Consider the following 10,702-nt stretch of genomic DNA (forward strand, 5'->3'; position numbering starts at 1 on the left):
AGACAACATTGAAAAGGCAACATACTACATAAGTAAAAGGCTAGTGGGAGCAGAATTACAATATTCGGCTATAGAGAAATTGGCTTATTGCTTGATACTGGCATCAAGAAAATTGTCACCCCACTTTCAAGCTCACCCCATAGTAATTCTTACCGATCAGCCACTACAGCAAGTCTTGCAGAAACCAGAAGTTGATGGTCGACTACTAAAATGGGCAGTTGAGCTAGGGCAGTTCAAAATTTCCTATGCACCTCGAGTTTCCATAAAGGGACAAGCCTTAGAAGATTTCGTGTCTGAGTTCACCAAACTCCCCGCCAGCGAGCCGATTATAGAGCTAGAAGATCAAGAACCAACTCTTGCCTGGAGACTATTTGTGGACGGGTCATCTAATGAGCACAACTCGGGGGCAAGGTTGATTTTGATTACCCCTGAGGGACATCAATTTCACTATGCAATTAGATTCAACATCAGCATGGTGTTAATTATAGACAACATCGAGTTCATGATAATCAAAGATATCCCTATTTTTCCTATGCAACGATCACCAAATCCTTCAAATATGATTGTTGATGGTAGACCGAGTAAAGGAAAGAACACTAATACTACCACACATGCTCAAGGAGAAGTTGCCTTAAGCTTCTTCTTCGATAAGAAAATGAGGAATAAATTCAAACAAAAAGAAGAAGAATCCCACTGGAAAGGCACCAAATGTTGCAAAGAATCTTGGAGCAAGGCCTGATTATAAGTACACTAAAGGGGAGTGTTTCCAACTGCAAGGAGACTAAGAATTGGAGCAAGATTACCCGGTACTCAAGGCATATGAAACTCAAGATAAAAAAATATTTGTCTTGGATGCATGTGATTTTAGAGGACGATTCTTTAGTTTTAGATCGTTGAATCAGGATTTACTAAAAATGCATGTACTATTTTAAACCTTTTTAGCATTGGTAAGGTCATGAAGGATGAAAAGCTAAAGCATGGAATCTGACAAGGGTTGTTTGTATCAGACAAGGAAAAATGATATGCTTGAATAAATTTTAGAAATAAATATATTGTTGTATGAAAATGTTTATTTTATTTTTGATTTTCAGTGGAAACTTTAATTTCAGTTTTCCTTATTACATCAACAACAATTTGTAGTTACTTTCACAAGTAATAAAATAATATTTCTTTAAATGGATGTGAATTGTGGGGTGGATGTATGGAAAACGGGCTATACCTATTGTAACCAAACAAACCCTATGTAATAAATAATGAGTTGTTTAAGATACCTAAAACGGGATCGTTAAACGAAAAAAGGTCAATAACATTAGAAATGAGGTACCTTTGGCATCTTTATTTTAGTCATATTTGCTATGATAAGATTCAAAGACTAACAAAGGCTAGGCCTTTGAGGGAACTCACCCAGGGTTACCTACCTGTTTGTGAATCTAGTCTAGAGGGCAAAATGACAAAGCGTCAATTCTCTGTGATAGGAGAAAGGGCCAAAGAATCACTAAGGCTAGTATATTCAAATGTCTAGGGAAAAATGAATGTTTAAGCGAGGGGTGGTTATGAGTATTTTGTCACCTTTATTAAAGATTGCTCTAGAGACTCATGTAAGTACCTAAAGCGTAGGAATTCTGAGAATTTGATAAGAAGTTCAAAGAATTCATACTATGGCCTTAAAACCAAATTAGGTAAAACGTTAAAGATCGTGCGATCTGATTGGAGTGGAGGATATTTGGATAATCAAAACCAAGATCATTTAATTTAACTTGGAGAATTTTCTAAAGAAACTGCCCCAGGGATTTCGCAGTAGAACGGTGTTGCAGAGCAACGAGAATCGCGCGTTATTGAAAATATGTGTTCTATGAGAAGCTATTCAACTCTACAGACTTCTTACCCAGATCTTTTCTGGAGACATACTACCTAGATCGCATGTGACATTTTTTAAATGTTGTGTCGTATCAAAGTTGTCTCCAAGACACCACTAGAATTATGGAATGGTTGTGAACTTGGTTTACGTCATTATGGATTTTGGGGGTCTCCTGCTAATGTATTTAGGAAAAAGGTAGGAAACCTAGAACAACAAACTAAGGTTTTCTTGTTTGTTGATGATCCTAAAGGTACTCAGAGTGGTGTGTTTTATAGTCCAGTAGACAAGAAAATGTTTGGCTCTACAAATGCTAATTTTCTGGATAACGACTACATAATGAATTTCAAGCCTTGTAGCAAAATAGTATTAGATGAAAAATGATAAACTATTGTCCCATCCTCACCATCGCAAGTCAATGAAAACAAGGTAGATTTAGAAACCACTAATCCAAGTTTAAAAGTTATGGTGGCTCGTCGTAGTGGGAGGGTTTCTTAGAACCCGGTACCTATAAGATTGATAGGGAAACCCACAAGCTAGCTGGGGACACAAGTAACAATGATCTCTGGCATTTAAGCAGATAATGGGTATGTCTGAAAGGGATCTTTGGCTCGAAGCCAAGTACCAGGAAATTGAGTCTAAGTACTCTAAATTTGTCTAAATTCTTGTAGATGCACCACTGGACTTTAGGCCCATGGGGTGTAAGTGGATCTAGAAGAATAAGAGAGGAGTTTATGGAAAGGTCAAGACATTAAAGGCTCGACTTGTGGTAGAGAGAGAAAGTTGACTTAGAGAAAACTTTTTCCTCGGTAGCCATGTTAAAATTCATTTCGTATACTTTTATCCATAGCCACAACTCTTCATTAAGAGATAAGGAAAATGAACATCAAATACACATTTTTAATGGCTATCTTGATGAGACCATTAGAATGGATCAATCAGAAGGATTTAAAGTAGCTGGATAGGAAAGTTGACAAATTGAGTAGGTCAATCTATGGACTTAAACAAGCTTCGCTCTCTTGAAACTTAAGGTTTAATGGAAACATTAAGACATGTGGTTTTGAGCAAAATGTAGTTGAGCCTTGTGTTTAACCAATGTAATGACCCACTAATCTAGACTATTTGGACCATTAACGAAACTATACATAAAACTTACATTTTTGCGGAAATAACATAATTTTACTGAGTAACTTGTTAAAAATAAGAGTTTCTTACAAAATAGAATACTAAGAAGGATATGGGATCCCATTGTCTTTAAAAACAAAAACATGATTTAAATGAAAAGAATACATAAGAAATGCAGAAAATACATATAAAACCATAAAAAGGTAAAATGAGACTACATCCTCGAATCGAATAACGCTCGGCCCCTTGACTCCATTCACCATCGATACACATCCTCTAAGCGTCACGAATCTTACCGCCTCTAAAGCTATTTTCCTGCACATAAAACAAAAAGGAATGAGCCTAATGCCCAGCAAGGAAAATCTAACACATAGTCATAAACATAAATTTCATAATAAACGTAAAGATATGTCATAACACTTAATACATACACTTATTATAATGGCCATTATTACTTGGGGTCCCATAGACTAAACAAGCTTATGCCCATGAGATTAGTGGGGTCCTACTAGCTAAGTAGGCATATGCCCATAATCTTTTTGGGGTCTTGTTAGTCAAATAGGGCATAAGCCCAAGCCTACAAACATACACATTCATAACATATTCATAACGTATCATATTTCATAACATAACACATAAGATAACATAAGCAATACACATATAGATTCTATCCTATTTTCCTTACCAAAGTTACCGGGATATGATGGACTGAGTTGGGACTTTTGGAACACTCCTAAAACCACATGAGAAAGAGTGAGTCTTATGAAGAAGAAAAAATGAAAATGAATAGGAAGACTAAACCATTGAGAAATATGCTTACCAAACTTATGTGCTTAAGAACTTGGATTCCCTAACCAAAATAAGAATGAGGTTAGGGGACTGAGTAGAAGGCTTTGAGAAAGAAAACAACATGAAGCAAATGAAATAGAGTTTCGAGTTTACCTCAAAGACTTGCAAGACCAATCTATCCACAACCGAAATACTAATGAATCTTACTTCCCAAAGTGTTTGATAAGCTAAAGATGATTAAGCTTATGACTTTCCCACCCAAGTGTTTAACTCTCACACTCTCCTAGCACTTGCAGCTTCTGAACTTAGAGTAAAAGGTGAATAAATGGCTGGGTACTAGGTCCTATTTATAGAGTTTGGGAATGAAAGTATCTTGATTTTACTTGAATAAAAATAATGGCTTTTTAGGTGAAAAATATTTGAATAATCGTTCAGCAGAGGCTGAAGACTCGTTCAAAAGATGCTGGACTTATGAAGGAGTTTGAATGGCTGAAAGGAAAAGAATTCAAAAGTGTATGAATTTATGCTGGAGGAGGGGATATATCGCCCCCTATAGGTGATATATCGCCTGGACCATTGTTCCCGAGGCGACCGTGCATCGATTCGTGTTTTCTGTATCTACGTGCTGCGATATATCGCCCCCTATAGCTGCGATATATCGGCACACGCTGAATATTTAAACACGAAATTACACATTTTTAGCTAAGTTTGAATGGAGTAAACAGCCTTGACTAAGCCCTCAACGTATTCAAAGCTGTTGACTGACCCTATAACATTCAAACTTTACTCCTTATTAAATTTAATCCTCAAAAATACTTAATCCTTAATCACCATTCATAACATGTGCTTTAAAATCCCATTGGTTGATATCTAAACCTTATAGTACAATAAATATAATCCTTAATATTAGTCATATTAATCAAACCTTAGGTTAACTTAATATTCTTAAACTATAGATTAAACTTAGAAAATCTATAAGTACTACTATGAGTGTCCAAATAATTCCCGGTCTGAACCAAAAATCCACAGTTACAAAGATAATACTATACATACTATAATACTACTAAACAATTAGCTAAGTAAAGTTCTTGGACTCTACAACCAACTTAGGGGAAAATATATTGCGGTGTTCTTAATCCTTTATGTAGAAGGTATCTTACTCTTTGGAAACAATGTCAAGAAATTATCATTCATAAAGAACTGGCTGGAAACAAAATTCTAGATTTCGTTGTAGGAAGTCGTGTTCTTGGTATCTAGAGCATATGGGATAGAAAGAACTAAATTTTGGCTCTAACTCAAGTGACCTACTTAGGTGAGGTGCTTGGGCGTTACTCTGTAACAAATTTTGAGAAAGGATGTTTAACATCTTGACATGGAATTTATTTTTCTAAGTAGCAGTGCCCAGAGACTCCTCAAGAGACAAAAATATATTAAACAAATTCCTTATGCATTTGCAATTAGAAGTCTAATGGATGTTATGTTGCGAGTTGTGACCGGAGATCTGCTATGCAGTGAGAGTTGTGAACAAGTGCAAGTAAAACCTTGGAAATGAACAATATATAGTTGTCGGTTTCTTAGACGGACTAGAGACTATATGTTAGTCTATTCAGGTGGATCTTTGAAAGGTTACACAAATTCAGATTTTAGACTGATGTTGATGTTAGGAAGTCTACTTCTAAATAAGGTGTTTACTCTTGGGGGTGGAACTATGATTTGGAGTAGTGATAGGTTGTTTGCCATCTTAGTACCTGTGATTTGGAGAAGCGTTAGGCTATTTTCCATTTCAGATTCCACCTTGGAGGTTGCATACATAGCTACGTCTATGGCAGGTAATGAAATAATCAGATTGTGGAGGTTTTATAAGAATCTTGTTGTTATTCTAAAAAAGGATAAACCACTCATTTTGTCTAGTGACAATATTAAGGCAATAACAAATTCGAAAGAACCTCGAAGCCATAAAAGAGCAAAGCATATAGAGAGAAAGTACCACATTATCGGGGATGTGTGGCGAAGGCATGATGTGAAGGTAATGAAGAGAGCATTGGAAGAAAATCTTTCATATCCCTTTACAAATATATAAGTAGAGAGTATAATTGTGAAGCATGTAGAATAAATGGTTTTGAGAAACATGTCCCATTTCTTTTAAAAGGGAAAGTGAGAGTTTGTTGGTTTTTATTCTCTTATAAGACCATGTCAGACATGTGACACGTTTTTAAATTGTCAATAAAAGAAGTATAAATTATTTAGTTTGACAACCGTGTTTCCTTGTTTTATTACATGATTATTGGAATAATACAAATATTTATAAAATCCCGAAAATATAAATAATTACAATTATAGTGACTAGGTCATAGTGGATTATAATTATAATTATATGTTCAAAAGAATAAGTCCTAAGATTAAGTCAATGCATTGGATTTTTACTGATCTGATAATCTACGATATATGATCTACTTACACATTCAGGGTGTAATTTCTTATCCAAGACATTGTTATCAAATCTAATCAATGTAACAACATTGACCATATGTCAAGTTGATAATTCTAAGTGATAATATTCTGCTAAATATATTATTTAAATCTTTTGATTTGTTTGTTACCAACTTACCCTATGGTCTACCCCGTACTTACTTCTTGAAGATTTAGTAGTGTAATTGAGTGGGAGTATTAATCATAAATATGAAATAGCTTCTGTATGAGAGGTGAACAGATGACTTCCTTAATAGCTTAGTCTAAAAGGGTAAATGAATGAGCGCTCATATCTGTGATTAAGTTCACGGATTTATCGTTTCCAAGGGACTTAGTGGGTGTTGAGGATAAAATACAAATGAGGGGTAAAATGGTAATAAGCGCTCATATAATTTGTAATGAGTATAACAATGTATAACGTATTTGTGGTTTGGTAAAATACATTATGTGAACTCAAGAGTCCAATTCCGAGTCTATAGTTGATTCACGAGGAATTAATAAGTTGTGAGATAATTTATTGTAATATATAAGCTCATGGGAACTTATTGTTGCTTGGGTTCATTGATCTATGGTCCTCATGTCATCTCTTATCAAATCAAGTTTAATTATCAATTAGAAATATCAAATGGACTAGGTCAATTTAGTGATATTTAAATGTAATAAGAATTTGGGAATAAAAGAGAATCTTTGGGAAAATTTGTTAATATTGATAAATTGGTGTCAATATAAATAAATAATATTAAATCAAGTTTCAAAGTATAGTTAGTAATTATGAATAAGGATTTAATTTTTTTTTAAAATTAATTAATTGAATGATAAATAAATAAAATGATTTTGAATTTAGGCCCAATTGGGATCTAAATTTAAAACAAAGAAATTGGCTCAAGTCCATTTGTGGGAGCCCAAGGATTTGATTTTTTGTTTATTATTTTAATTAATTTAAATAAATCCCATTAAGTTGCCTATAAGGAATGTGATGTCTACAGTTTTGTAAATGAGTCTGAATTGATTCATTTGGGTAAGTGAAAACCTAGATAGTCTAATTCCCTTCTTGGTCATTCATTCTCTTGTTCTTCCCTCTCTTATTCTATCTCATGTCTTGAGAACTTTCCCACTCTTTGTTAGACTTGATTTTGGGATAGGCTTGGAATACTTTTGCATAATTTAGATTCTTGGCAATACCCTACTACAACCAGGAATCAATGGCTAGAGAATCTAAAGGAAGAAGTCATTGTTCCGCTGCGTATATGTAAATTTCTACATCTTTGTGTTTGTTTATAGTTTACAAATCTTATGTTCATATGTATGCCATGCTATTCTATGTTTTTATTATGTTTTTGAAAAAAAATTAGGGAGCATGCATCTAGATTTAAATTCCAAGATCCTACAATAGGGAACTTAGAGAAATCAAGACTTTCCTGAGGATATCTATTTTGATTCTCATTAATTGTGGCCTACGGGTTGTTACATAGAGGTCACCAAAAGGTGACGCCAGAAACTCAAAATAATAATTTAAGAGCGACTTCGTAAAGGTTGGTCCCTGATTACAAAAGTTAGCACCGACCCTGTTATTGGTACTACTTCTTCAGGTGATCTCTGTTCCAATTCCTCAGGACTGCCTCACCATTTAGCCTCGCTAGCTTGTACGCTCCTGGTTGCATGACTCCCTCTACCAAGTAGGCCCCCACCCAATTTTGACTTAGGACCCGAACAGACGGGTCTCGCATATTGAGGAACACATGATGCAGGATGAGTTCACCGATGGAGAAATTTCTGTCCTTTACCCGAGCATTGAAGTAGCGAGCCTCGCTTTGGTTGTATGCTGCCACCCGCAAGTAAGCCTGCCCCCGTCTTTCTTCAACGAGATCTAAGGACTTGACAGGCAATGCCTCGTTCCACTCCTGATTATAGTTCATTCTTCTGTGTGATAGGATGTCTACTTCAACGGGCAGCATAGCCTCACAGCCATAGGCGAGTGCAAATGGCGTGTAGCTAGTAGAAGTTTGGGCTATGATCCTGAGACAGTAGTACCTTCGGCAGCTCATCTAGCCAAGCTCATTTTGCTTCCACTAGGCATTTTTTCAAAGTATCTTTGAGGGTCTTGTTGACGACCTCTACTTGTCCATTCGCCTGGGGATGTGTCAATGGTGAAAAGATCTTCACAATTCCATGGTGAACACAAATTTTTTTGAAGTGTTCGCTGTCAAATTGAGTTCCATTGTCGGACATAATCTTGTACGACAACCTGTAGCGACAAATGATATTCTTCACAAAAATTTCTAGTACTTTCTTAGAGGTGATGGTCTCCAATTCTAGAGTCCTAGAACTTTACTTAGCTAATTAGATAGTAGTAATTGTTGTAGTAAAAGCTAGTAGTAGTTATAGTATGATAGTTACTGTGGATTTTGGTTCAAGCCGGGACATAGTTGAACACTCGAAGCAAAACTTATAGATTTTATAAGTTTAACCTATAGTTAAAGAATATTAATTATAATATAAGGTTTGATTAATATAGCTGATTATAAAGATGTTATTCATTACATTATAAGGCTTAGATAGAATTAATAAGATCATCACACTTGTCGTGTGCATGTTTATTTATGGATTTAATTATAGTTTAAATAAAAGAAAGTTCAAGAAAGCTCTAGAATCTTCCAAGACCATTAAGAGCATGACATTTGTCACAATCTTGTTTATTTGAGGATTTAAGCATTTTAGTGGATAATTCAAAAATAGAAGTTTCTAGAAGCTCTAGACTTCTTCCAGAACTTGCTGGAATGTCGTATTACTCAGTCAAACCTGATTAATCAATTCAAATTATGATGAAAAAGTGCAATTACAAGTTTAATATATTCATGTATGTCGATATATCCTAGCATAGGAGTCGATGTATCGGCACACGGGGAATTCAAAAAACACGTCAACTTCGCACAAACTAAACGACGAGCACTGGGGACACAGGGCCAGGTGATATATCGCCTATGATGGGCAATATATCAGCCCTAGGGCCATATTTTCAAACGATGTTGAAACCGACCTTGATTCATTCCCTAACCTCTTGAATAGCCTCTGAACGTTTTGACCGAGTCTTCAGCACCTGCTGAACGAATATTCAAATATTTTTCAATTAATACTCATTATTTTTATTCAAGCTAAAAGGAGATAGTTCACTCCTTGAACTCTATAAGTAGGACCTAGTACCCAGCCATTTCTCTCATTCTTCAAGCTGTGTTCAGAGCCTTCAAGCTGCTATGGTTACTATAGAGTGATAAACACTTGGGTTGGGATAAAAGCTTTATCTTCTTAAGCTATATAAACACTTGGGAAGTGAGATTTATAGTGTGTTTTCAATATCAAGGTGTAGTTTGGTTCTAGTACATTCAAAGGTATTCCTAATTTTAAGTTAATTTCTGTATGGTTCCATAGTTTCCTTTAGTTTTCTTTACTCAAATCCTAACTCGTTGTTTCCATTCTTGGTTAGGTATTCAAGTTCTTTGAAATTAAGGGTTCTTTTTGGTAAGTCTCCTCTTACTGGTTTAGTTCATTTCTTTATCATCTCTTTCTTTAGATATACTCACATTCTTATTGTTAGTTTTAGGAGTGTTCCAAATCCCGTCCTTGTTCTCATAAATCCCGGTATTGGTAAGGAAAATAGGACAGATTTTTTATGCTTTTATGTTTTGATATATGCTATGATTTATGTATGATATGTTTTAGTTTTTTTTAGCATATAGATTGTTTAGATAACAATCACATAATTCGTTTAGATAACAAATATATAACTTAAGAATATATTCCTTGGGCATATGATTGTTTAGATAATGAGCCCCATAAATTTATATAACTTGTTTAGGTAACTAAGCCCCGTAAATTTATGGGCATATGATTGCATAGCTAGCAAGCCCCAAGAAGTATGATGGCCATTATAATGCATGTTTTATAGTCATATGTTTTGTAGTCTTATGTTTATGTTTTATGATATATGTGCTAGTAGATTTTCCTTGTTGGGTATTAGGCTCATTCGTTTATTTTTATTTTTATTTTTATGTATGCAGGAAAATAGTTATGGCGGCGGAAGGATTCTTGGCAGCTTGGTTTGTGTATTAAGGATGAAGGAATTCGATGGACTGCTTGAACGATTCGAGGACGACGTTATTTTTAGTCTCTTTAAATTATGTTTTTATGGAATTTTCGCATTTAGCTTTGTAAATCATTTCTTTTAGTTTAAAGTTATGTTTTATTTTAAAACAATGGGATCCCATACCGCTCATTATGTATTCCAATATTTACTTGGGAGTTTTTAATAAAAGTATGATTATTTCTTATGTATGTTCTCTAAAAAATAGTAGCTAAGACTAGTAGTTTTTAATGGTCCAAGGTCTTAGATTTAGTTGGGTCATTACAGTTGGTATCGGAGAAATGGTTCATTCGCATGAAGTTCTCCTTGATACACACACTCAAGCT

This window comes from Humulus lupulus, chromosome 3 (genome assembly GCF_963169125.1).
Source record: "Humulus lupulus chromosome 3, drHumLupu1.1, whole genome shotgun sequence".
NCBI lineage: Eukaryota > Viridiplantae > Streptophyta > Magnoliopsida > Rosales > Cannabaceae > Humulus > Humulus lupulus.